The sequence below is a fragment of the Trachypithecus francoisi genome, unplaced genomic scaffold, assembly GCF_009764315.1.
Source record: "Trachypithecus francoisi isolate TF-2019V2 unplaced genomic scaffold, Tfra_2.0 Lachesis_group9, whole genome shotgun sequence".
Classification (NCBI taxonomy): Eukaryota; Metazoa; Chordata; class Mammalia; order Primates; family Cercopithecidae; genus Trachypithecus; species Trachypithecus francoisi.
The window spans coordinates 31,566,066-31,593,882 of record NW_022681474.1 but is presented as its reverse complement, the minus strand read 5'-3'; the positions used below and the strand labels follow the sequence as shown (position 1 = coordinate 31,593,882).

At 43.0% G+C, this 27,817-nt stretch overlaps 1 long non-coding RNA gene across 1 annotated transcript; it reads left to right on the top strand.

Moving 5' to 3' along the window:
* Positions 1-54: 54 nt before the first annotated feature.
* On the top strand, positions 55-27,505 carry LOC117082343. The gene is made up of 5 exons (XR_004436559.1): positions 55-172; positions 5,736-5,980; positions 17,440-17,675; positions 19,549-19,732; positions 27,057-27,505. It is a non-coding gene; the product is annotated as an uncharacterized LOC117082343 (long non-coding RNA).
* Positions 27,506-27,817: the final 312 nt, after the last annotated feature.

The window sequence follows — 27,817 nt, the reverse complement described above, 5'->3', positions numbered from 1 at the left end:
AGAGCCCTGATCCAATAGAACTTGTGGCTTATAAAAAAGGAAGAGACACCAGAGGTTGGTGTCATATGAGGACACAGCAAGAAGGTGCCTGTCTAGAAGCCAAGAAATGAGCCCTCATTAGAAACTCAGCCCTGCCAGAACCTGAATCTTGGACTTTCCAGCTTCCAGAACTGTAAGAATATACATTTCTGTTGTTTAAACGAATCAGTCTGTGGTATTTTGTTATCATAGCCCAAGCTCACTAATATATAAGTACACTACCAAGTGTGATGTCTAAGGTTTTCTTCTCTAGGCTGGCTGTTGGGGGAAAACATCATTTTAATCCCTATATGAGCAGCAGCTACTATTCCTTCTAATACTTTGAGGTGATTTTTTTTCCCTCCAAGCCTCAGGAGAATGCACAGACATGCACTGACCAATATTCTCCTCAATACTTAATGGAGACTCTCTGTAGCTCTCCAGAGTTATTTCTTTATTCAATTTCTCTCTCTGGTATTCTATCCTACACACTCTAGCCACATTGGTATCCCGGAACTTTCCACTCCATCTCTTCAACTCAGGAGTCTTCTGGGCTGCAGCTGGGTCTCTTTCTGTGTGTCGCAGCCTGGAATCTGTTACAAGGCAATAAACTGGAACATCTGTAGGATTCATCAATTTTATTATCTGTGTCTGACAGAGCATCATTGCTCTTTGTTGTTTAATGTCCATTGTCTTAAAAATCATTGTTTGCTATGGTTTGATTTTTTTCAATTTTTTTCACACAGAAGAGTCAATCTAGTCATGATTACTCCATCTTGATCAGAAGCAAAATCTCACTAGCATTTCTTTTACTTCTTTTTCATAGTTTCTATTTCTATATAAAAACTCTCTGTTTTCCTACAATGTTTACCTTTTCCACTACATCCTTTAAGCATATTTATTATTATTTTAAAATTCCTGTCTACACTATCTCTAAGTGTGTTTCTATTGACTCTTTCTTCTCTTTACTATGGGTAATATTTATTTTCATTTCAAAGTTCCCACAAATTGTATTGCCTAACAGATATTTTATATAAAAGGATGCTATAAAGCTATAAAAGGAAATAAACAATACTCCTAAGAAATGTCATGCCCTTTCTTTTGTCAGGTGTCAAGACTGGAGGACTAACTCTATCTGATAGGTGTCAGTCTGGGTCTGAGCTTTGTTTCAGTTTTAGTTTGATTTAGTTTCCCATTGGTTTCAAATGTTTTGAGAGAGAAGTAAGTTTTTCCCCTTCAGCAGGTTCTAGAATCTGAGAATTTGAGAGTCCACAGATTACTTTATGTTATACACAAAGCTGCCAGTTTTTCCAACAAACCATAGGAGATCTCCCTCTGCCTTACAGCCTGGCTGCAAAGATCAGTGATGATCTCTCTTTGCTCTCTGTACCTGTCCTCAAATTTCTGTTCCTCTGAAATCTGAAAGCAAGATGTGCCTGCCCCTCCCCTAATATTTGGTCATTAAAATCCCATAGTGCCTGAGATGCTTTTCTCTCTTCTCTCCTGGTCTCTCCTCCACCTTTAGACATCAGCTGCCTTGCACTTTGGAAAGACCCCTCATACTTCGTGAGGATCTCTCTAAGCTATCTAGTCCCAACGTTTAACATAAGCACCCATGAACTTGGTGAAAATCTACATTAAAAAGTTGATAAGTGGATACAGATTTGCTCTGTGGATAGAACTCCTTGACATTCTAATTTTTCACATTATCTCACACATAGCCATTACAATTTTCTTACAAGTTTGAAGGGTTTCTCCCTGCCATCTAAAGTAGATTTCTCCTGTCCCACTGATTCTTCTTGGTTTGGTTTTTTGGGCAAGAGTGGCAGATAGCTTCTTTTAACTTTCTATATCATAACCAGAAACAAAGGTCCCCTAACCTTCCTCATAACCCTCTGCCTCATCAAAAATGAAAAGTGCCTCTTTCTTACAGATGTTTCTGTCATAGATGACATTGCATCTCTCACTGTGTTTGCCTGACTCCCCTGAGGGCTGGGAGGGCTGGGACAGAGAACTGGGGTTTCCAGATTTGGAAGGAAACTCTGGGGTCATCCTGTCCAGGATGCTTCTTACTTGGGAACTTCTTCCTTGGGCTCTCTCACACCGAGCTACTTTTCTGTCTGTGTGCTTCAGTGTCCGTGTGTCATCTTCACTGTGTCTAGTGACATGTAACCTGGTGATTCCCACTCTACAGTGGGCTCAACTTTTTTTCTCCCTCTGAATTTTGAACATAAAATCAAAACAACATCTAGAAAACGTTCTGGGTGTTCAAGCAGCTGTGTCTGGTTTGGCCCGCACTTTGGGCTGGGACTTGGTCAGTGCCATCTTTTTATCCAAAGTGGCTCAATCCATCTGAATTCACTATCCCTGGTCTTATTTGATGATGAAGTGACTAAGTGCTTAACTTGGGTTTGGAGTTTTATTTATTGTTTTTTGTTGTTGTTGCTGTGATTTGAACTATGTCCATTTATTTTGGTTTTGTTTTTTTTTTTTCACTTGGTAGCTTGTAGTGGCAATAAAATTTAAAGGAAACCTAGCTCCTAGTTATCGCAAAACACTCTTTAATAATGACTTTTTGCATAACTAAAAACAAGACCTGTAAATTTCTGAATAATTCATCATTATATTGGCCAAATGGAACTGTACTATGGTTAATGCAGGAGAATCACTTGAACCCAGGAGGCAGAGATTGCAGTGAGCCAAGATCTTGCCACCCCACTCCAGCCTGAGCAATAGAGTGAGACGCTGTCTCAATTGAAAAAAAAAAAAAAAAGAAGAAAGAAAGAAAGAAAAGAAAACCATTTACTAAGAACTGGGATTACTTGGCAGCAGTAAAACAACTACTACTATTGTGTATGAAATACCTGTTATATGTCAGGCCCTACAATAGGTGTTTTATTTGCATTATCCCATTTAAACTTCATAACACCCCTAATTATCAGGTTCCAAATGATTACCTCAATTCACCAACACAAAAGCTGGAAGCATCCCAAGATGACAAAGCTAGTGAGTATGTCTGCAATGCCAGGGCTGTCAATCCCAGAGCCTTTCTCTGAGGCCAGGCTGCCTCCTGTCTTAGGGGCAAATTTTTATCCTCCTTCTTCTCTCCTCCTCTGCACAAATCACTACATAGTCCAGCAAGATTCCTCTCCCATCCTTGTTACTCGGAATCCAGCTTAATGCCTGCCCGAGGCAGATCAATGGTCCTTTAGCTACCATCCTCATCTCTGAGCTTCTTCTCCTCCTCCTTTCTCACCTTGGCTATACACTCTGCCCCCACAATAGGTGTATTCAAGGAAATGCTGTTGTAGGAGTTATTAAGAAATTATTTTAGGCAGATAGACAGGAAAGGGGATCCTTGGGAAGTTTTCGTTCTTAAAGCAGCTCTTAAAGTCAGGTCAGTAACCTTTGCTATTCAAATGCCGGCATTAGAAATTGGGTCCACCCAAACATGGCGATTCCCTGCCTTCTTGACTTTGACCCATGTGTTCCTGGCAACATGGCCACCCCCACATATCCCCACGTGGGTAGAACATCATGGCTCCTGTATTTGCATATTAAATGGCTATGGTGGGAGGGCCAACTTTTTCAAGGGTTACATGAATGACCTGCCTGGTCAAACCAATCCCCTAAGCCCTATGCAAATCAGACTCTGCCTCCTTCAGCCTCTGCATATACCTGGCTGGTATCTACCACATTTGGGGTTCCCTCTCTCAGCTTTGGAAAACCCCTCCCTCTGTCTCTGTACAGGGAAGTTTCTTCTTTCTTTCTTTCCCTTTCTTTCTTGCTTATTAAATTCTCCACTTCTTAAAACCACTCCAGTGTGTCCATGTAGTTTTATCTAATTTGACTCCAGACAAAGAATCCTCCACTCATCGGAGCTGTATCAATGTGGGCCTGGCAGAGAAGGGGGAGAGTGGAGGGCTAGTTCCATGATGTGAGGGCATGGGATGCAAGCTTTCCACCATCTGAGTCTACCTGGGTAGACAAAGGGTGTGGAGAACAGAAATCAGAACAATGATCGTCTCTGGGACGGCATGGGGGAGCTGGGAAGGACAGGTGGAGACTCCCGGGGTGGAAGTGTCCTAGCTCTTCTTTGGAGTATTGGTAATTTGGATACATTTATCAAAACTATAGAACTCTACCCTTAAAATCTATCTATTTTATGCATAAAACTATACATCAATAAAAATTTTATTATTTATTTGTGTGTTTATTTATATATTTTTAGAGATGAGGTCTTGCTCTGTTGCCCAAGCTGGAGCACAGTGGTGTGATCCTAGGTCACTGTGGCCTCAAATATCTGGGCTCAAGTGATCCTCTTGCCTCAGCCTCGCAAGTATCTAGAATGACAGGCACATGCTACTACGTCCAGCTAATTTTTTAAAAAATTATTTTAGAAATGTGGATCTGGCTATGTTGCCCAGACTGGTCTTGAACTCCTGGCCTCAAGTGATTCTCCCACTTTAGCCTCCAAAGCATTGAGATTAGAGGCATGAGCCACTGATCCCAGCCCAAAATATTTTATACACACACACACACACACACACACATATATATTTTTTGAGATGGAGTCTCGCTCTGTCACCCGGCTGGAGTGCAGTGGCATGATCTTGGCTCATTGCAGCCTCCGCCTCCCAGGTTCAAGCAATTCTCCTGCCTCAGCCTCCCGAGTAGCTGGGACTACAGGTGTGCACCACCACGCCCAGCTAATTTTTGTATTTTTAGTAGAGACGGGGTTTCACCTTGTTGGCCAGGATGGTCTTGATCTCTTGACCTTGTGATCTACCCACCTTGCCCTCCCAAAGTGCTGGGACAGGCGTGAGCCACTGCGCCCAGCCTAAAATATATATTTTAAAAGAATGCAGGTGCTATGGCATCCAGATGGCTACCTTTCAAATGGCATGGCTTTTGCCTTTGATAGCCTGCTCCCATCCTCATGCAGCCCCCTTGCTCCAGTTATACTCTTGAGCTAGCTTGCTGACCCTTGATTCTCATCAAAAGAACTTTACAAACTTTTGGGGAAGTGGGGTTCAAGGACATCAGGCCAAGAAAGATCCATGTCCAAGAGCACCCGAGATCCTGAAAGGAGAAGTGGACACAGTACCAAGGCATGAATGGGACACCTACAGTGGACAACCTTAGCAAAAGGTTCTCTGGTCCCTGTTGTGACTCAAGAGGGACAGGCCAGCTCTACCTGTGCTATTCTAGAAACCAGAAGGGGTGAGGGTGAGGAAAGAGAGAGACCCTCTCATATTATTTTATATTGTTTTATACTCAGTACCTGCTTTAAGAAAAAGCAGTGAAGTAAAACCAAAGACAAGCAGCCCGGTCCCAGGCCCAGAACCAGGCCTGGGTCTGCCTGGCCTAAACGCAGTAGTTAAAAATCAACTCATGACTTAGAAACCGATGTTCCTGACATTGTATAGAAGAAATTGTGAAACTCCCTGCCCTGTTGTGTTTCACTCTGACCACCAGTGCGTGTAGCCCCTGTCACATACCCCCTGCTTGCTCAAATCAATCACGAGCCTTTCATGTATAATCTTTAGTGTTGTGAGCCCTTAAAAGGGACAGAAAGTATGCACTTGGGGAGCTCAGATTTTAAGGCAGTAGCTAGCCGATGCTCCCGGCTGAATGAAGCCCTTCTTTCTACAACTCGGTGTCTGAGAGGTTTTGTCTGCGGCTCATCCTGCTACATTTCTTGGTTCCCTGACCAGGAAGCGAGGTAACTGACCGATGGCCCAGGCAGCCCCTTAGGCGGCTTAGGCCTGCCCTGTGGAGCAACGCTGCGGGGAACTCCGGCCAGCCTGAGTGATGTGATCCAAAGATCACTCCCGCGTAGGCAATTGTCCCGGTGGAACGCCTCACCACAGCAGCACGTAGCAGGCCCCCACGGAGGATGAACACAGCGGCTGAACACTGGGAAGGAGCTGGCACTTGGAGTCTGGACATCTGAAACTTGGTAAGACTAGTCTATGGAACTTGCCCCACTCCATCTGAGTGGAAGCATGGCCTGATCACCCACGGTGTGCCTGGATTGGCACTTTTGTTCTGGTTTTGAGTTGACTTGAATTGCTGGATACTTTGGTTTTGGTTTTGACTTGGCTTAAATTTCTTGGTACTCGGATTTTTAATTTCGTGGTATTCTGATTTTGGTTTGGTATAAATGATAAAAGTGTGTGTGCCCTCTTTACCCATTCTTTGTTTTGTGGTGAGTGTGTGTGGTGTTAGTGTGGTATTTTGTTTTGAGAAAACATGGGTCAGGCGCAAATAAGCCCATCCCGTTAGGAACTATGTTGAAAACTTTTTTAAAAAAAGAAAAAAAAAAGGAGGGGGAGGCAGAATTTATAGAAAAAGAATGTTACATGGTAAATTCTGGTCCTGAAATAAATTAACTGGTTATTTAAAAAAAAAAAGTTTGCAATGAGTCAAAAAGTTGAGACATGTCAAAAAAAATTGTCTGTAAAAGTTGTAAAAGAAAAAAGTGATAAAAAATTTTTATGCAAAAATGTTATATAATTTAAAAGTAATAAGGCCTCCTGAGTACTATTAAAAAAAACAGTTTATGTGCAAGGTGTATTAAAAAAAAAAGGTAAAATATACCTTTAGTAAAAAGATTAAAATGAGGCATAAGAATGTGGATTTTTACCTACATTAAAAGGTTAAAAAAATTATTGTTTTAAAAGTTTAAGCAAGTTTTAAAACGTTAATTGTAAAAAAAAAAAATCTGTGTGTAAACATATTAGCTAAAGTTAAAAAGGTATCATCCAGTTTTTCCGTGAACTGGACATTCAAGTAAAACTGCAACCGGTTTTTCTTAAAACATCAACCTGCTCTTTAACAAAAATTATAAAAGGTTTAAAAAAAGTCTATAAAGTCTTACCTGATGGCCAAACATAAAAAATTAGATAAATATGTCTATAAGATTTTATTAAAATTAAGATTAACATTAATAACACACTAATATAAAGATAAAATTTAACTTATCTGGGATAAAAATCATATAAAAAGCATTATTAAATATAAAATGGTGTTTGGCTTTTTTTGGTCTAAAACTAATAAAAAAAGGTGCTAAAGGAAACATTCATTTTACTAGAGGATCATAGAAGTTAAAGACTTAAAACAAACTTTGGCAATTAAGACAGCATACCAAGATGCAAATGCCTGGTTGAAATGGATCAAATATTCCATCTGCATGCTAAACAAAAGCAATTGTTATGCTTGTGCATATGGCAGGCCAGAGGCCCTGATTGTCCCCTTTCCACTAAAGTAGTCCTCCAGTCGACCAGGCGTGGGCTGCATGCTAGCTCTTTTCCAGGATTCTACAGCCTTGAGTAATAAGTTATGCCAAGCTCTCTCTGCTATATCCCAAAGTCCCTGCAGGTCAAGCCCCGAGGGCCATCCAGCTTCCGTCTCCCAACACTACGTTCACTTCCTGTCTCTCATGGCAAGGAGGAGACTTAGTATTCCTTGGACACCTGAAGGGATGCAGTGAGCTTAAGAATTTTCAAGAGCTTATCAACCAGTCAGCCCTTGTTCATCCCCAAGCAGATGTGTGGTGGTATTGTGGTGGACCTTACTGGGTACTCTGCCAAATAACTAGAGTGGCACTTGTGCTTTAGTCCATTGGCTATCCCTTTCACCCTGGCATTTCATCAATCAGAAATAATAATAATAATACATCATAAAGCAAGAGAAGCCCCTTATAGGTGTTTCAACTCTCACATCTATTTAGATGCAGTTGGAGCCCTGCAAGAAATACCAGATCAATTTAAAGCTTGAAATCAAATAGTTACAGGATTTAAGTCAATATTTTGGTAGATGACAGTCAATAAAAATGTAGATTAAATAAACTACATCTATTACCACCAACAGCAACGAGCTTTTCATGAGTTAAAAAGAAAAACTCATGTTGGCCCTAGCCCTGAGGCTACCTGACCTGACAAAACTCTTTACACGATATGTGTCAAAAAAAAAAAAAAAAAATGGCAGTTGAAGTTTTAACCCAGACTGTAGGGCCCTGGCCAAGGCCAGTGGCCTATCTTTCAAAACAACTAGACCGGGTTTCCAAGGGTTGGCCCTTGTGTCCGAGAGCCCTAGCAGCAACGGCCCTGTTAGCACAAGAAGCAGATAAACTAACTCTCAGGCAAAACCTAAGCATAAAGTCCCCTCATGCTGTGGTAATTTTAATAAATACCAAAGTACACCATTAGCTAATAAATGATAGACTAACTAGATACCAAAGCTTGTTCTGTAAAAATCCCCGCATAACCACTGAAGTTTGCAACACCCTAAACCTGCCACCCTGCTCCTGGTATCAAAGAGCCCAGTTAAACATAACTGTGTAAAAGTATTGGACTCCGTTTATTCTAGTGGGCCTAACCTCTGAGACCATCCTTAAACATCTGTAGACTGGGAGCTGTACGTGGATGGGAGCAGCTTCTCTAACCCCTGCAAAGTGATTCTGAAAAAGATGACAAGCCCTGCTCCAGTCACACCTGGAAGCGGACTGGTCCACGCTTGGCCAAAGCATGAGGAAACTCATTGTGGGACTCATTTTCCTTCAAGTTTGGACTTGTACAGTAAGGACTTCAACTGACCTTCCTCAGACTGAGGGCTGTTACCAGTGTATACATCAAGTCACTGAGGCAGGACAAAAGGTTGCTACAGTCCTATTATTTTACAGATATTATAAGTGTACCAGGACTCTAAAATAAACTTGTCTGTATAATGCTATTCTATCCAAGGTATGCAGCCCAGGAAATAACCAACCTGATGCATGTTATGACCCATTTTAAGCCTCCCATGATCACAGTTTTTAAAGTAAAATTAAGGACTGGTCCTTTTCTAAGTGACACAAGTAAAGTAATAGCTAGAACAGAAGAAAGAGGGGTCCCCAAAAATATTACCTTAAGATTTGATACCTGTGCCACTATTAATAGTAAGCAGCATGGGATGAGATCCAGTTCTCTAGATTGAGAAAAAAGTTACACAGCAGAAAATCAGTATATCTGTCAAGAATCATATTTATGTGAAATGTGTCCATACTGGTCTTTTGTCATTTGGGCTACTTGAAAAAACAAAAAAAAGATCCTGTCTGGCTCCGAAAAGGAAAAGTCAGCCCCTCCTGCATGAGTGGGAGCTGCAATCCTTTAGAACTGGTAATCACAAACCCCTCAGACCCAAAATGAAATAAAAAAATACGTAACATTAGACATTGATGGAAAAGGACTAGATCCTAGCATAAGCATCCCAATAAAATGCGAGGTTCAAAGACACTCTCCAGAAACAGTAGTTCAGACTTTCTATGATAAACTAAATGTGCCAGTATCTGAGATTCCAGGAAAAACCAAAAACTTGTTTTTGCAGTTAGCCAAACATGTAACCCAGTCTCTAAAAGTCACTTCATGTTATGTTTGTGGAGGAACCGTAGCAGGAGATCAATGACCATGGGAAGCCCAAGAATTAGTTACTGCAGACCCAGTTCCTGACCAATTCTTGCCCCAAAAGAACCACCCTGACAATTTTTGGGTTCTAAAAGTCTCAATTATTAGACAGTATTGCATAGCTAGAGAAGGAAAAAGATTCACTCATCCTGTAGGGTGGCTTAGCTGTCTTGGGCAAAAGCTGTATAATAGTGCTGCAAAAACAGTTATATGGTGGACTTCTGGTTATACAGAAAGAAATCCATTCAATAAATTGCCAAGGTTGCAGACTGTCTGGGCCCACCCAGAATTCCACCAGGACTGGGCTGCCTCCACCGCGTTATACTGGATATGTAGACATAGAGCCTACACTAAACTGCCTGACCAGTGGACAGGCAGTTGTGTTATTGGCACCGTTAAACCATCTTTCTTCTTAATGCCCATAAAAACATGTGAACTTCTGGGCTTCCCAGTCTATGCTTCCCACAAAAAAAACAAAGTATAGCCATAAGTAATTAAAAAGATGATGAATAGCCCCCTGAAAGAATCATACAATACTATGGACCCACCACTTGGGCACAAGATGGCTCATGGGGATACTGGACCCCCATTTACATGCTCAACTGAATCATACGGTTGCAAGCTGTTTTAAAAATCATCACTAATAAAACCAGTCAAGCCTTGACTATTCTGGCCCAGCAAGAAACTCAGATAAGAAATGCTATCTATCAAAATAGATCGGCTCTTGACTACTTGCTAGCAGCTGAAAGAGAGGTCTATAAGAAATTTAACCTTATTAATCACTGTCTACACATAGATAATCAAAGGCAAGTAGTTAAAGACATCGTCACATGTGCCCGTACAAGTGTAGCATGAATTCGACCCTGAAGCCATGTTTAAAAATTAGTTCCCAGCACTATGAAGATTTAAAACTCTTATAATAAAAGCTATAATAGTAATAAAAATCTGCTTACTGCTGTCTTGTTTGCTCCCTGTACTTCTTCAAATGATAAAAAAGCTTCATCGCTACCTTAGTTCACCAAAATGCTTCAGCACAAGTGTACTATATGAATCACTATCAGTCTATTACACAAAAAGACATAAGTAGCAAAAATAAGAGTGAGAACTCCCACTGATAAAAAGTGAGAGTCTCAAAAGGGGGGAAATGAGGAAAGAGAGAGACCCTCTCATATTGTTTTATACTCAGTAACTGTTTTAAGAAAAAACAATGAAGTAAAACCAAAGACAAGCAGCCCAGCACCAGGCCCGGAACCAGGCCTGGGTCTGCCTGGCCTAAACCCAGTAACTAACAATCAACTCATGACTTAGAAACCGATGTTCCTGACATTGTATAGAAGAACATTGTGAAACTCCCTGCCCTGTTGTGTTTCACTCTGACCACCAGTGCGTGTAGCCCCTGTCACATACCCCCTGCTTGCTCAAATCAATCAATCAATTTCAACCCTTTCGTGTGAAATCTTTAGTGCTGTGAGCCCTTAAAAGGGACAGATATTGTGCACTTGGGGAGCTCGGATTTTCAGGCAGTAGCATGCCGATGCTCCCAGCTGAATAAAGCCCTTCCTTCTACAACTCAGTGTCTGAGAGGTTTTGTGTGCAGCTCGTCATGCTACAAGGGCAAGGGCTGTGGATCAGAGGACTTCCCACTCATCTGGCCACTGGACTCTGCCCTGAGGAAGTGAAGTCTCCATCATTCCCCTCTCCTTCCCTTCTGTGAAATGCTGGTTCTCTAACCTCGAGGCCTCATGCCCTTGGAAGGAGTAAGCAGCCCGCATTGTGAGGCTCCAGAAAAAGCCACCCTCTGACTCTTGGCAAGAGTGACTCTGAGGAAGCTGATGCCTCAGCTGCTGAACAACCCATCGGTGTCTCTGTGCCACAGCGGGGTCAACCCTGCCCTGCAGTGGAAATCCCAGACACACCCTTTACTCGGCTCTCCTCTCTCCTACCCATCTGCCCACCATCTCCAAACTGGTTTGCCTTTGATCTCAGCATTAAAAACTCAGGCTCATTATAAACCTGTTGGTACTCTAATGACAAGAATGCAGACAACAGTAATTAATGATGAACATTAAATGGCCCAGTCTAGCTGCTCAGCAGAAACTGGAAGGATAGTCATAGTGAGTCACCATCTCCAGCAACAGGAGTGTGCTGCAGGCTATCTGGGATGTGGCTTTGTTATGCCCAAGGTCTTTTCTTTGTAGCACAACACCTTAGTGAGGGCCACTTTAACAGAACTGTGAAGCCTTCTACTTGCCTCAAGTTTCCCCTTTAAACAATTTCCAAGGATTCCACCAAGCTCTTGCTCCTATTTCAGGGGCCTGGTGAGACACAGACGTCTTCCCCCTTTTCCTCTCCAATTTCAAAAACAAACTCTGATATCAGACATTTACACCTTAGTGAGAATTAAAAAAAGAAAAACAACAACTTACTTAAAGTCTAATGTGTGATAACTGAGGCACGAGAATAGGGCCTGGAGGTAGGGAACATAAAGCCCATCCACACCTTTAGTTCCTAGAACTAAATCAAATGAAAGCACTTCAGCAATGACAGGAATGTGAACAGCTTTGTAACTTCACTTCCTCCTCTCCATTCACACCATTTACCGTTTGTAACTTCACATTCATCCTCTCTATCTACATAGATCACACACTCCAAGTAATAGCCTCTCCATTTACAATAGGGCACATTCTGAGTAAATGACTCTGTGACTTCACTTCATTCTCTTCATTTACATAGAATATTCACCAAGTAGCCGGGTTGGTGGCTCAAGCCAGTAATCCCAGCACTTCGGGAGGCCGAGGCAGGCAGATCACCTGAGGTCAGGAGTTCAAGACCAGCCTGGCCAACCTGGTGAAACCCTGGTCTCTACTAAAAATACAAAACTTAGCCAAGCATGTTGACACCTGCCTGTAGTCCCAGTTACTCTGGAGGCTGAGACACAAGAATTGCTTGAACATGGGAGGTAGAGGTTGCAGTGAGCTAAGATCATGCCACTGCACTCCAACTGGGGAGACAGAAAAAGACCTTGTCTCAAGAAAAAAAAAAATTTGCCGAGTAACCAACCAGAAACCTCTAGAGTATTGAAACTCAGAAAATTCTGTAACTGGGCTCTTGAGCCTCTCCGCTTGAGCCCGCTCCCACACTGTGGAGTGTACTTTCGTTCTCAATAAATCCCTAATTTTGCTTTCCTTGCTTTGTTTGTGCATTTTGTCCAAATCAATTCTTTGAGATGTCAAGAACCTGGACACCTTCTACTGGGAACAGTAACCACACAACCAATTTCTAGGTACCCAGGAGTGAATTAAAGCAATCACTCCCCATGTCAGCATTGAGGAGAAAGGCAGGACATTGCAAAGCCACTTTTAAACGTCATGCTGGGTAAGAGTCGCACAATTCATGTTCTGAAAAATACAAAGCATCAGTTTCACTGACACACTAGGCTGGGTATGGTTGGTTTCTGTCTTTAGCTGTACTACTGAACCAATGTGCTTTTAACAGGAAGGCTGCACCCTTGTCTAATTTTTTTTTTTTTTTTTGCACAATAACTTGCTTTTCTGTGCTCTGTGTACTACTCTCCTAGGGGCCCTGTGAGCTTTTATGTTTACACTGGCAAGAAATATTGAAAGCAAAGAGTTTCTTTCTGTCTTTTTTAAAATAACCAAGTACAGCACTATTCCCAGTGGTCCCAATCTAAGTTGCTTTCAGTCACCAGGAAAGAGATTACGCAGCCCTAGCAACTTTGCAGCGCTTTACTCTGAAGCATGAACCAAGCCAAGGTCAAGCTCACAGGCGGCATCTTTCATTACTCTGGGGGCAAAGCTCCAGTCAGACCCATCAGAGTGGAGGCTTCTGGTCTCCAGCAAGTCATTATGTACTTAGGATTATCATTAATTTTCTCTCCCTGAAGTGCTTCTGATGAATGTGAGAGCTAAAGCCGACTATGCATTCGCTGATAAAAGGTTCTATGTTCAATTTTCTAAAAGTGCCCTTAGAGAATCCCCAATTTCCTCCCTCTTCCTAAGAAGAAGCTGAGTTTGTGCTGCCTTCACAAAGGGAGAACTGAATCATCTTGGTGTAAAAGCTTCCTGAAGGTTGGAAGGAGAGGCGCCTGGGACATTCAGAAGACTTGGAACCTTCTGGGAACTGGCAGTGTAGATAGAGCTGTTATTATTTATTGCAGACTTAAGAACTGTACACCAATGTCTACATGGCTCCTGTTTCTCCATCCCATTTTCCATTTGCAAGGCTTCAGTCTCCTTCCTGGGAATCTTAAACAAGCTCCTACAAGTCCTGTTGAGCCCAGTGCATAAAGCCCATTTAGCTCTCTATGATGGGGTCCACACTGCCCAGGGGGGTCACCTGACTCAATGCATTCTTTTGGCTACACCCTCAGTTGTCACATTTGATTGAGGACATCAGCTGTCTCAGATATGCTAGGGATGGATCTGTGCATTAAAGCAAGCAGCTGGGATGCCTTTTGCTCACTGGGAGGGAAGGACATGGAGGCTCTGAGTAGAAGCGGCTTTGAGTAGACAGTGCATGTGTTCACACCCAGAGCCCTGTAGCATGGTCTTTTATTGAGACATAAAGACTCTGAAGCATTTTTTTGCCAAACTTTAAAGTTTTAATTAGCTATTGTCATGAGCTGGAATGAGCTGTAGACGTGTTCAGGGCATTGAAACAATGTCTTCTGTGTGGGGCCCTTTTGGAAGAGAACGCTGGGGCTTAAAGCATAATGGCTTCCTGTGTCCCAGGGCCCCAGTATGTCTTGTTCTTTCACCACTGCCTGGGCCACTCCCAGGTAGCATCCAGGGTGTCTGTTGTGGGGTTTCAGCCACTGCTATGAACATTAGTGCCACGCATTTCCTCCTCATGGCACGAATGAAGGCCGAGCTACATAGGCTAGCATTGTCCAACATCTGCCTAGACGCCTAGCTTATAGCTGCAAAGAGCGCCACAGACAACCAACAGATGCAAGCTCTGCAAAGAGCTCTGTACCTAGACAATGAAGTTCCTGAATCTCCACACATGCTGATAGAGTCCAAATTAATCTGTCACACTGTGGATCTAGCAGATTCTTGTCTTTGATTTTGTTTCATCATCCAAGTGAATACAGTAATTGCACTTGGGTGCCAGAGTGTAACAGCTAGTTCTCAGCCCAATAGTCTTGGCATGAAGGACCAAAGTAAGCTCTTTAGGTAAATTGCATGGTAAAGGGAAGGCCTCTGCTCCAGACAGGAGACTTCCATACATTCCTGGGTGCTGTGCTGAGTGAGAGTTGCTAAGTAGCTCACATGGGCAGTTTGACTTCAGGAAGAAGTGAGGAGTTTCTTTAGGAGGGCTGGAAGTTCAATAGCTACACACTCTGGACTAGATGAAGCAAAGACAGGCCCTATTCAGCCTCTGACACAAAGGTACTCCCAGATCTTGGTAAGGCACTCTCTGATCTTGAAGCTGAGGTTTTCAACTCTAAGTCTGCAAACAGTTTTCTAGTGAGTTGTTGGATTTTTGAAAGAATCGCAAGGATATAGGAATCAAGACAGAGGACTAGCAAGACTTGACCCAGCTACCCCCTAATTTTAACCAGGCCATCTCCAACCTGACCTCTCTTATAGATTGTGACTGAGTGGGATTTATTTTGAATAAAGGATTTCACTGCTTAGAAAGCACTACCATATTATAGCTTGAAACCTGGATTAGACAATCTCAAAGCCATGCCCCATTCTAACAGTCTAAGATTTCAGAGAGTTCTGCAGTTCTAATATTCACAGGTGCCTGCTGGGTGTGGTGGCTCATGCCTGTAATACCAGCACTTTGGGAGGACGAGGTGGGTGCATCAGCTCAGGTCAGGAGTTCAAGACAAGCCTGGCCAACATGGTGAAACTCCATCTCTACTAAAAATACAAAAAAAGTTAGCCGGGCAAGGTGGCTGGCGCCTGTAATCCCAGCTACTTGGGAGGGTGAGGCAGGAATATCACTTGAACCCAGGAGATGGAGGTTGCAGTAAGCCAAGATTGTGCACCACTGCACTCCAGCCTGGGCAACTACTGTGAAACTCTGTCTCCTCAAAAAAAAAAAAAGTTAGGCCAGACCATTGTGGGAGCAGATCGTAGCAGATCTAAAACACTATAGTCTTAGGGAAGTGAGAAATTTAAGTAGACCCCCTCACCTTGCAGAAACTTTAGTTCCAAGACGGAGAAAAAAGGAGAGATTTTGATACTATAGTTAAGGAGGTTTTTTTTGGATTCTCATTCAGCGTCCCTCTACCCTTTGCTAGCCTCTAAGACCTGCTAAAGTGACTGTCATGATATTCCAGTAGGTTTGGAATACTCAGAAAGAGGTATGCTGTTGTACAATGTTGGTCAACAGTTTTTTGTTCTGGAAGATCTGACAAGTCCATGTAATCTCTTACTAATTCTTTTCCCTAATAGCCTTTACCTCCAGTCCATTCAATTCTTGTCCGTTTACTAACCTGAACAAATCAATAGCTAGTCAAACACCCACAACTTTAAAATTTTACCTCCTAAGGAACAATTTGACACTGTAGTAATATTTATGACTCAAAAAGCCAGTCTATTTTATTAAAGGATTTGTTCGTTTCAGGAAGCTCTGTCATATGTAACATCAAACAACTGTTTGCTTGGCTTGAAAACAATTTTCAATTAATTCCTTGGACGTTAGGTAGACACAACCTACTTCTGGGAATAGCTGTCAAAAATACTGTGTTATTAAGGGATTGTGTATTCAGTATTGGGTACCAAATATACAGATTTCAGGAACAATAGGAAATCTGATACACCCTTTGGAAAAAGAACAGGTAGAACTAAATATTTTATCTCTGCTCTTATGTGATTTAGATAGCACTTCTATACTACCGCATATTCAGTTATAAATGCCTCGTGAGATAATGAATCTTTTTCATTATTGTAGTTGTGCTTGAATTCAATACTCAGGGCTAGAAACACGTGACACTTAACACTTGCTTTGAGATAAACCCATTGGGCCGGGCGCGGTGGCTCACACCAGACAATCCAGAACAAAAAATTGTTAACCAACATTGTACAACAGCACATCTCTTTCTGAGTATCTCAAACCTACTGGAATATCATGACACTCACTTTAGCAGGGCTTAGAGGCTGGCAGGGGGTAGACGGATGGTGAATGGGAATAAAAAACAAAACAAAACAAACAAACAAACAAACAAAAATCCTTAACTGTACTATCAAAATCTCCTTTTTTTTCTCCTTCTTGGAATGAAAGTTTCTGCAAGGTGATGGTTCTGCTGTAATCCCAGCACTCTGAGAGGCTGAGGTGGGTGGATCACCTCAGGTCAGGAGTTTGAGAACAGCCTGGCCAACAAGGTGAAGCCCCGCGTCTACAAAGAAATGCAAAAATTAGCCTGGCGTGGTGGCATGTGCCTGTAATCCCAGCTACTCGGGAGGCTGAGGCTGGAGAAGTGCTTGAACCCAGAAGGCAGAGGTTGCAGTGAGCCAAGCTTGAGCCATTGCATTCCAGCCTAGGCAACAAGAGCGAAACACGGCTTCAAAAAAAAAAAAAAAAAGTTAAATCCATCTTACTGTAGAGGGGAAAGAACTATGAGTCCAGTGACACAGATCCCAATCCCGGATATTACAGCATATCTTCAGAGGGAATTGCTCCATTTCTCTTGGTTAAAAGCCTTGTTCAATTGTAGTTAGGAGCACGAGGGTGGAATCAAACAAAGCTGGGTTTGCACCACTTGTACAATGAGTGATCCCAAGCAAGATATTTAACCACTCCAAGTCTCAGTTTTATCACCTGTAAAGTGGGCACAATAATTAGATCTATCTCATGACGCTGTTGTGAAGATTAAAGAACATAGAGTGAGTGCTGAGTAAGTGTTCATTATTCTTATTGTTGTACCTGATTTCCTATAAAATGATTTTGTATAACACTACTTCTAAGATTACTCTCCATTTTAAAATTCTATGATCCGCAGGTTTGTGGAGATCAGGCTTCCTCCTCTAGAGTTCAAAACATCCAGCTGGTCCTGGGAGCTGTGCTGAGGATAGCCTGTTTCTGTGTCTTCTTGCTGGGGCGACTACAGTGAAGTCGTTAGGAACCTGCCTTCAAACACTCAGAACAGGCTGGCCCAAGGCACCGAGAGGAAGTGGAAATCAAAGTTGATGACTGCGCAACAAGTTTCCGGCTGGTTGGAGATGCACATGCACAGAGGTGGTCTTGAGCGATGCCTTAGAGTGTTTGCAATTAAATTGGGCGCGAGAGAGTGCTGGTGTGCTGCTACTCACAGCGTGGACTGTGCACCAGAGCATCAGCATCACCTAGGAGTTGGTTGCAAATTTAGTATCTCAGGCCTTGCCCCAGATCAAATGAATCAGAATGTGCATTTTAAAAGGATGCGTGCTTTTTAAAAGGGCGGAACGTTGTGTCCTTCCAAAATTTCTGCGTAGAAACCCTACCACCCAATATGATGGTATTAGGAGGTGGGGACCTTTGGAGGTAATTAGGATTCAATGGGGTCATAAGGATTGAATAGAATTAGTGCTTTTATAAAGGTCATGAGAGAGCTGGTCTCCCCTCTCTGTTCCCCACCACGTGAGGGTACGAGAAGTCAGCAGTCTGTAACCCAGAAGGAGATCCTCACCAGATCCCAGTCGTGCTGCCATCCTGATTGAGACTCCAGCCTCTAGAACTATGAGAAAGACATTTCTGGTGTTTACAAGGCACCCAGTTGATGGCATTTTGTTATATCAGCCCAAAAAAACTAAGACAGGACTTCGCAGTGGTTTTTTTTTCTTTTTTTTTCTTTTCTTTTTCTTTTGAGGTGGAGTCTCGCTCTGCCACCCTGGCTGGAGGTGTAGTGGCACCATCTTGGCTCACTGCAAGCTCCGCCTCCCAGGTTCACACCATTCTCCTGCCTCAGCCTCCCCAGTAGCTGAGACTACAGGCACCCGCCACCACGCCTGGCTAATTTTTTGTTTTTTTTTTTTTTTTTTAGTAGAGACGGGGTTTCTTTTTTTTTTTTTTTTTTTTTGAGGCGGAGTCTCGCTCTGTCGCCGGGACTGGAGTGCAGTGGCCAGATCTCAGCTCACTGCAAGCTCCGCCTCCCGGGTTTACGCCATTCTCCTGCCTCAGCCTCCCGAGTAGCTGGGACTACAGGCGCCCGCCATCTCGCCCGGCTAGTTTTTGTATTTTTAGTAGAGACGGGGTTTCACCTTGTTAGCCAGGATGGTCTCGATCTCCTGACCTCGTGATCCACCCGCTTCACCCGCTTCAGCCTCCCAAAGTGCTGGGATTACAGGCGTGAGCCACTGCGCCCGGCCTGGTTTGTTGATATACTATTTCATTCCACTGAAAGTAATGGCAAAAACTGCAATTACTTTTGCACCAACCTAATATTGAGGAAGCACTTATTCAGTGGATTCTAGCAGGAAGTGTCTGTTTCACGTTTCCACCCCCTAAAATCAAGATGCTTCAAGAATAAGGTGCAACAGTGAGACATGAGCTGAGAATTGCCTTTGAAGTAAGAGGATCTGGTAGCCTTGGTTTGGAGACTTTTCTGCTCAACGTCCTCTGGAGTGTACTTTGGGGCAGAAAAGCTCTTAAGGCACAACATTTTTTACTCCCATTATGGGATGTGATGGGTGGCATTGGAAGATGAGTGAAAATTCCACCAGCATCCTATTTCATGGCTGGATGAGAGGCATTATAGTACGGAGTGGACACAGGAAGCTTGCCCTACCATTTAAATCAATCTTCTTGAGGCAGAGACACTTATATTGAAAGAGGAAAAAAAAAAAAGTCAAGTAGAAAACATATTTCAAGTAATAAGCATTAAGCCAAAAAACTTAAACAGAGAAAACTATGTTGGGTTTTGTTTTCCCAAAAAACAAAATTTGAAAGGTATCTTCTAAATGTTTTTCCTATGCAGTGCAATAAACCACCCCTACTAGTGGATGTTGCAGAATGCAACCAGTATCAGATTGTCTGTGATTCTATAAAGGGATGGAGATGCCCGGCAGGGAAAACCTAAATGCAATTCTGTTCAGTGAGCCCACAACTGAGTCTCTGCTTTCTTTCTATAAAGGTGCCTTCTGGAGGACATCAGCAGTCAGATTCTCGTCATCAGCAGTTAACAACCTTTAGTGCCAGGATGATTTGATGGAACCCATCCAGAGCTTGTCAAGAGGAAACATGAGTTTTGCCTTCTCTGTCTTGCCACGTATCTCACTAGTGCTCTTTTGCTCATGACAGCCTCACCTATCTTACGGGTAAGGAAACTAAGTTTAGGAAACTCTCCCCATGTGACAACTCCTGTGGTTCCAGAACTTGGACTTGAATGAGGGTCTCTGTTTCTGCAAAGCCTGAAGTCTTGCTTCTCTTCTGTATTGCCTCTCACATCGTTTGTTCATTTGGGGTTAGACAAGGTGGCCGTCCTCAAAAAGCTTAAAATTCTTGTTCCAATCGTTGTTCCAAATTCAATAGAGTAGACATTTGTTTCACCTCCCCACTTTCAGCATAATCCTGTAACCCACATGTAAAGACGTGAAATAACCAAACCACAGGGCCTTGAAAAAAGTTTTATTGAGCTTCGGCTCAGAGACACGGAGTTCCTTTGAGGTAGAGATGCTTATACTAAGACAGAAAAACAGTCCCATAGGAAATATTTTCTGAGCAAAGGGAAAGCACAGAGTCAAAAACTTAAAACCATTGAGATCTGAAAAGATCGTCCCATCCAAAGAGCCCAGGACAAGTTCACTTTCTTTTACGTGTGTCCGTAATAAGGAGCACGCCCTTCAGAGGTTTCTGGGTTGCATCAATTTGTACATCAGTCAGGAGCACAGAGTCTCAAGATAAATGAACCTTTGAAGGCCTTGCTCCTTAAAGTATAGTTTCCCCATGTAGCATCACCCAGGGACTTGTAAGAAATGCAGATTCTCAACCGCACCCCAGAACCACTGAATCTGAACCTGAATTCTAACAAGGCCCTTAGTTACCGTGAGCTATGATCGTGCCACTGTATTGCAGCCTGGGCAACAGAGTGAGATACTGTCTCAAATAATAATTACATACAAAGAACTCTCAGCAAAACACAGCAATAAGATAACAAGGTCCTCAGGTTACTCATATACACCTTCAAGTTTCAGAAATTCTGTGTTAAGGCACTGTTATCTATTGGTACCTAATGCTGGTTGATCCTGGTGATACTTGGAATCATTGTCCTAGCATCTGATAAGCAGTATCCTTCAAGCTTTAATTCCTGAGTGGGGGTTATTCCTACTTGAGTGAGCCATTTAGTGGGTGAGTGGCTAAAAAAATAATCTGGCTACTGCATTTAGTTTATGTCATATATGATGCCAATTTTGGAAGATCTAAAATATAACAATTGACCTCATAAACTGCAAATTACATTGAAAATGAAATCTGTGATGGACATTGGGGATTCACTGGGTGTTGTAGGGCATGGAAGTCATCATAGGAACATCAGCTCTGTTTGTACAGAAGATGTGAGAAGCGCCAACCAGGAGAACATCCCAGCTGCTGGAATGCCCAGGCAGAGACAGCTTAGTGCCTTGCTGTGAAAGAGCCTGTGGGTGGGTGGTGGGTGCCTGGGTTGGAGGCCACTATTCATAGCCTGCCAGTAGGAAAGGATGAGGGCATTCTTCACACTGAAAGGGCTGGTTTCTCTGGTTAGATTGGCTGGGATTGCTGATCACTAGGAATTTAACCTATTTAAGGCTAAGCCTCTGAATGGGAATTCCTTTACAATCAAATTCTGCCTGCAGACTGGGGGTGGCGGTAGGATGGGGAAGAAGGGGGAGATCCTCCCCTCCTAAACTCTCTTAGCCTTCATTCTGCTGAGACCCCCATCCATCCTGTAGTGCCTTTTGCTATTTTCTCCGCATTTCTGTGGACTTCAAGATTTGGAGATGCCTAGACTTGGCACATCTGACTCAGGATCCTGACACCAGTTTCCTTCTGCTCCATCACCCGGGCTTGCAAAAAATGAATACGAAGGTGTAAATTCTGTGTTCAAAAATCTGGATCAGTTCTTGCCTCCAGTGCTTGTTAGCTGAGAAAGCTACTCACCCTTTCTGTGCCCGAATTCTCCCAACTGAATTCTCCCAACTGGGAATAGAGCTGACCGTAATATAGCCTTGAGAAGTATTCCTACAAGGTTGTTCTGAGGATTGAATGAGTTGGTGTGTGCTACTTTGTTATTATATGCAATGCATGGGCTAGTACCTGGCATGTGGTAAGGGTGACTATCATTTTTATATCAAATCTCGAACTTTAACTCAGGCACTTTGCTACCCATAGGAAAAAATAGAGTTAGAGTCCTCCTAGCCACTAGAAAATTGAGGCTATTGTCCTTTCTGCCCTGGGTCTCAGGATTCTAGGAAGTCCGAGAAGAGAATGGTCCATTTTTGATGAGTACAGGCCTGGAGTTTGGGGGGTACCTGAGAAACTCTGAGGGTTCAACACAAGTTGACTTCCTGCCCCCATGAGTGAACTCTAGGAGATACACAGTTAGGCTATTTATAAACAAACACAACATTTTCTGGGGAAAGGTTACAGGTTTATTTTAGGTGGGCTCCTGCTTGGCTGGGAAGGCCTGTACTTGTTACAGCTGCTTGGCTTAGCTCTCTGCAGCCTGGCAATGCGGAGTTCAGCTTGAGGTCAACCTCTGTTGAAATTGGCAATGTGACATAACTCAGGCGGCTGGAGCTTGCGATAACCCCAGGGCTTCCCTTGGAATTTGCTGTTGTCCTGCTCTCCAAACTGGCATTGCAACCTCAGAAGTTTATCCTGGGATTGGACTGGAACAGCAGCATGAATGCCACAAAGTTAAAACAAGCAAGATCTTTCAGGAAGAGAGAGCGACTTTAGCTACAGGATAAATCAGCTACCTTAACAGTGGAACATCAGGTACATGCGATGACATTTTCCAAGTCTATACAGATGGGGATGTCTTTGGTATTTTCTGCTTCTTGCTCATTGGACCCTGCTGCTTTGGGTACCATCAGGAGCCAAGACACATTAACCCTTAGCAGATTTAGCAGACTGATTTTTTGGGGGTTTGTTGTTTTGTGATTCTCCTGTTGAGATTTATGTTGCAAACTCAAAAAAACAAAGAAACCCACAATTTTCCACCTTCGTCAGTCCTTATAATAACTTCACATAATAATAGACAATATTTACAAAAATCTGGCAGAAGTGTCATCTCTCAGAACCCAATCAAAATCTCACATCTACTTTCATAAGGGACAAAGTAATAGTAAAGCCCTTTGCAATAGGAACAAAAATTCAGCAGTTACTATCCTTTGATTCCTAGAAAAGAAAAGAAAATGCTGGTTGGCCAGGTGCAGTGGCTCACGCCTGTAATCCTAGCACTTTGGGAGATCGAGGAGGGCAGATCACCTGAGGTCAGGAGTTCGAGACCAGCCTGGGCAACATGGTGAAACCTGTCTCTACTAAAAATACAAAAGCTAGCCTAGCATGGTGGCACATGCCTGTAGTCCCAGCTACTTGGGAGGCTGAGGCACGAGAATCGCTTGAACCCAGAATGCAGAGGTTGCAGTGAGCTGAGATTGTACCACTGCACTCCAGCCTGGGTGACAGAACAAGACCCTGTCTCAAAAAACAAGAAAAAAAAAGAGCTGGTTTATGCTTTTGGCCCATAAATACTAGCAGATAAGAAGTCTTGATTGAGACATTCATGCTGAATAATTATGCATGCATAGAAAACGCCTCAGTTAGGTCAACATAATGATTTCAATGAAGGCTTGAAATAGATGTCAAAACCCGGGTATTCGAGAGCTGCCAGAGAAAGTTGGGAAATCCAAGGAAAGGTCTTGCAGAAGAGTAAGGGAGAAGATATGGGAATATATAGGGCAAAATTTATTTGACTTACCCAAGGGTATGTGTATATATTCATGACTTTGTCACAACCTATTTGGGAAAACCACAAATGTCCTTGAATGACAAACTTGTAGTTATTTTTATATTAGATATGCACAAATTTGCATAATAATTTTTTTGAATCAGTTTATAGAGTTTGAAATCACTCTGATTAAAACTGTCAAGGGTCAAATAGAAAGCCAATAAAAACTAATGTGTTAACAACCTGCACTTTCTTTTTTTTTTTTTTTTTAATTATACTTTAAGTTCTAGGGTACATGTGCATAATGTGCAGGTTTGTTACATATGTATACTTGTGCCATGTTGGTGTGCTGCACCCATCAACTCGTCAGCACCCATCAATTCATCATTTATATCAGGTATAACTCCCAATGCAATCTCTCCCCCCTCCCCCCTCCCCAACAACCTGCACTTTCTAATTCCACATAAAAATATAAGTAGACTCTAGATTTAAGGTAAGATTGTCTTTAACCCAGACACTGAGGGCGGGATTAAAAATGGATTACTAAAGAAAAGGGTGGAGCTTATAAAATGAAGAAAAATCAGTTAGCATTCACGAAGGATGGATAAGTCCAACCACTTTAATTTCCAATTTGGACAGGCTGACTAGACAGGTGGTCAGGAAACAGGTAAGTCTGACCTTTAGCAAGGCATGTGACAATATATTTTGGGTTATTCTGCAGACAAGATAAATACAGATTGAAAGCTAAAATAATTAAGTGCATTAGTAGCTGATGGAGGACAAAGGACACGAATGATGCTGACTGCTGTCTTCTTGCAGAATAGTTACTTTATTTTTATTTTGAGATGGAGTTTCATTCTTGTTGCCCAGGCTGGAGTACAATGGCATGATCTCGGCTCACCGCAGCTTCCGCCTCCCAGGTTCAAGCAATTCTCCTGCCTCAGCCTTCCGAATATCTGGGATTGCAGGCAGCCACCACCATGCCTGGCTAATTTTTTGTATTTTTAGTAGAGACATGGTTTTACCATGTTGGCCAGGCTGGTCTCGAACTTCTGGCCTCAGGTGATCTGCCCACCTTGGCCTCCCCAAGTGCTAGGATTACAGGTGTGAGCCATCATGCCCAGTTGCAGGATAGTTACTTTAGTCATATATTCTTAGTTTTAGGTTTTACCCTGTTTAGCTGTTATCAGTGACTGAGGTGAATACGTACAAGGCATTCTCACTACATTTGCAGGTAATGTGAAGTTGGGAAGGATGGGATATATGTTGAATGAGCGATGTGCTGGCTATTTGTCCCATTTCCAAAAGTCAGTAGTTTTTTTGACATTCCTGAAAAGTTAACAAGATACTCACGTGAAGAGTCAGAAGGTTTCATGAACTACCTCTGTATCTTACACTTTCATAGATACATCTGCCTTCAAACTGAGATCACCTGTATCTGTCATTCACCTTTAGTTAGCCCTGTCTTCTCTGGGGATTCTAGGGTCTATGACCTCGCTATATGAATTGAATATGAAAGCTCTTGCAAAACCTATATTTTAATTCTACCCCAAGAAACAAGATAAACTGGATTAAACTCAAGAGAGGCAAAATATCTCCAAGTATTGTAAAACATTTGAGTTTTGATTTCTTATTTTTCTTACTCTAATGATTTGAAACGCTTCCAGATTAATTGCATGCACGATCACTTACTAGAGAAAAAAAGATGCCTTTCCGTATGCTAGTGACACATTTTGTAAGCATGAACCTGGAGTTATCTTTAAAGTGACTCAATTATTGCCTGAAATACTGACTAATGTTAATGACGACAAAGTTAAAAATCATTATCCTTTACATGTAATCTCCAAATGCCATCAAGCCAGCACTTTCAATTGCCAGAGATACATTTTGCAGTGGAAGCACACAGACAGGTGCAGTGGCTCATGCCTGTAATCCCAATGCTTTGGGAAGCCAAGGTGGGGGGATCACTTAAGGCTAGGAAATCAAGGTTTCAGTAGGCTATGATAGCACGACAGCACTCCGGCCTGAGCAACAAAGCCAAACTCTGTCAGAAAAAAAAGAAAGAGGCCGGGCGCGGTGGCTCAAGCCTGTAATCCCAGCACTTTGGGAGGCCGAGACGGGCGGATCACGAGGTCAGGAGATCGAGACCATCCTGGCTAACATGGTGAAACCCCGTCTCTACTAAAAAAATACAAAAAACTAGCCGGGCGAGGTGGCGGGCGCCTGTAGTCCCAGCTACTCGGGAGGCTGAGGCGGGAGAATGGCGTAAACCCGGGAGGCGGAGCTTGCAGTGAGCTGAGATCCGGCCACTGCACTCCAGCCTGGGCAACAGAGCGAGACTCCGTCTCAAAAAAAAAAAAAAAAAAGAAAGAGGCCGGGCGCGGTGGCTCAAGCCTGTAATCCCAGCACTTTGGGAGGCCGAGACGGGCGGATCACGAGGTCAGGAGATCGAGACCATCCTGGCTAACATGGTGAAACCCCGTCTCTACTAAAAAAATACAAAAAACTAGCCGGGCGAGGTGGCGGGCGCCTGTAGTCCCAGCTACTCGGGAGGCTGAGGCGGGAGAATGGCGTAAACCCGGGAGGCGGAGCTTGCAGTGAGCTGAGACCCGGCCACTGCACTCCAGCCTGGGCGACAGAGCGAGACTCCGTCTCAAAAAAAAAAAAAAGAAAAAAGAAAGAAAGAAAAGAAAGAAAGAGAGAGAGAGAGAAAGAAAGAAAATAAACAAACAAAAACACTCAGGCAGTCATAGCAGAAGGCCCTGATGCTCAGAAGCAGACATTCCAAAGGAACGATCTGAGTCATTTGCCTTCTGTAACTTTCTCCAACATATCAAACCCCTCTTACCTCTGAGCCTTTGCACATGTTATTCCCTCTGCCTTGATGCTCTTCCCCATACTTCACATATCCTTTAAAATTGAGCTGAAAGTGAAAGTCTTTGGGAAGAATTTCCTAGAATTTCACTGTGGGGCAGATTCCCTGCTGAGTACTCTCCATGCTGCCTGTATCTTCCTTTATGACATTTACACCCTTTGTAATTGTATATTCATGCATGAGTGTCAGTGCATTTACTTACTGTTGTGTTTCCAGCATGCATATGCTTCACATGGGGAAGTCATTCAATGCATAAACAGAAAGGGAAGATTATTCAGACAGGTGGCTTGTCCATTCCTGGAGGGACTTTTCTTAGGTCAAGTCAGAGCACCCCAAGACTGTCCTGGAGTATGATATTCTTGGCTTTTATTGGAGATTTCCAAAAGAAACTTTTCAGGGCCAGGCACAGGGGCTCATGTCTATAATCCTAGCACTTTGGGAGGCAAAGATGGGAAGATCATTGAGGTCAAGACCTCAAGAGCAGATGGGGCAACATAATGAGACTCCATCTCCACAAAAAATAAAAAAATAAAAATTAGTCAGATATAGTGGTGTGAGCCTGTATTCCCAGCTACTTAGGAGGCCGAGATGGGAGGATCAGTTTAGCCCAGGAGTTCAAGGCTGCAGTTAGCTATGATCGAGCCATTGCACCCCAGCTTGGGTGACAAAGCCAGACCCTGTCTCTAGATTTAAATTAAAAAAATTTTTCAGGGAAAATGTTTCCACCTAGTGTGCTGTTTTCTGTCTCTCCAGGGAAGGCAGTCCTACTGTGTTATGAAGTGCCTCATTTACTTTAGTACCTTGGGGATCCAACATTTTTGTGTCTTTTCAACAGTGCCTGACCTCAAGAACGGGAGGCATGGCCAAACACCCGTTGAAATGAAAATACTTATGCCAAGGTTTAAAAACGATTCTTCTGGACAGCTGCAAAGAGAAATGGTGAGAGCCCTGAATGAGAAGTCCAGTGATGAGAAGTCTTAGCTTGTGTTTCTCTGGAACTCACTACCTGATGTAGAGCAAATCAGTGCTGGGTCCCAATTTCTAAGGTGGTAAGAAGAGTGGTATCGGACTAGACAAACTCCCAGGCCCTTTGAGACTCAACGCCTGTGATTCCGTAATACTGCTACCCATTAGGTGTAGGTAAGCTGTCTGGGGGCCTGTCTGGCTCTGCTGAGCAGAGAGAATGACAGGCAAGAGTCCAGCATGCCAGGGGAGAATCAGGGCTTACCATCTCATGATGTGGAACTTTTCCTGTTTTGCTTTTTGTATTACTCTGTTCTCATGCTGCTAATAAAGATATACCCAAGACTGGGTAATTTATAAAGGAAAGAGATTTAATGGACTCACAGTTCCACATGGCTGGGGAGGCCTCACAATTGTGGCAGAAGGCAAAGGATGAGCAAAGTCACGTCTTACATGACGGCATGCAGGAGCGTGTGTAGGGGAACTCGCCTTTATAAAACCATAGATCTTAAGTCTCATGAGATCTGATGAATCTTAAAAAACCATCAGATCTTATGAGACTTATTCACTACCATGAGAACAGCATGGGAAAGACCTGCCACTATGATTCGATTACCTCCCACGGGGTCCCTC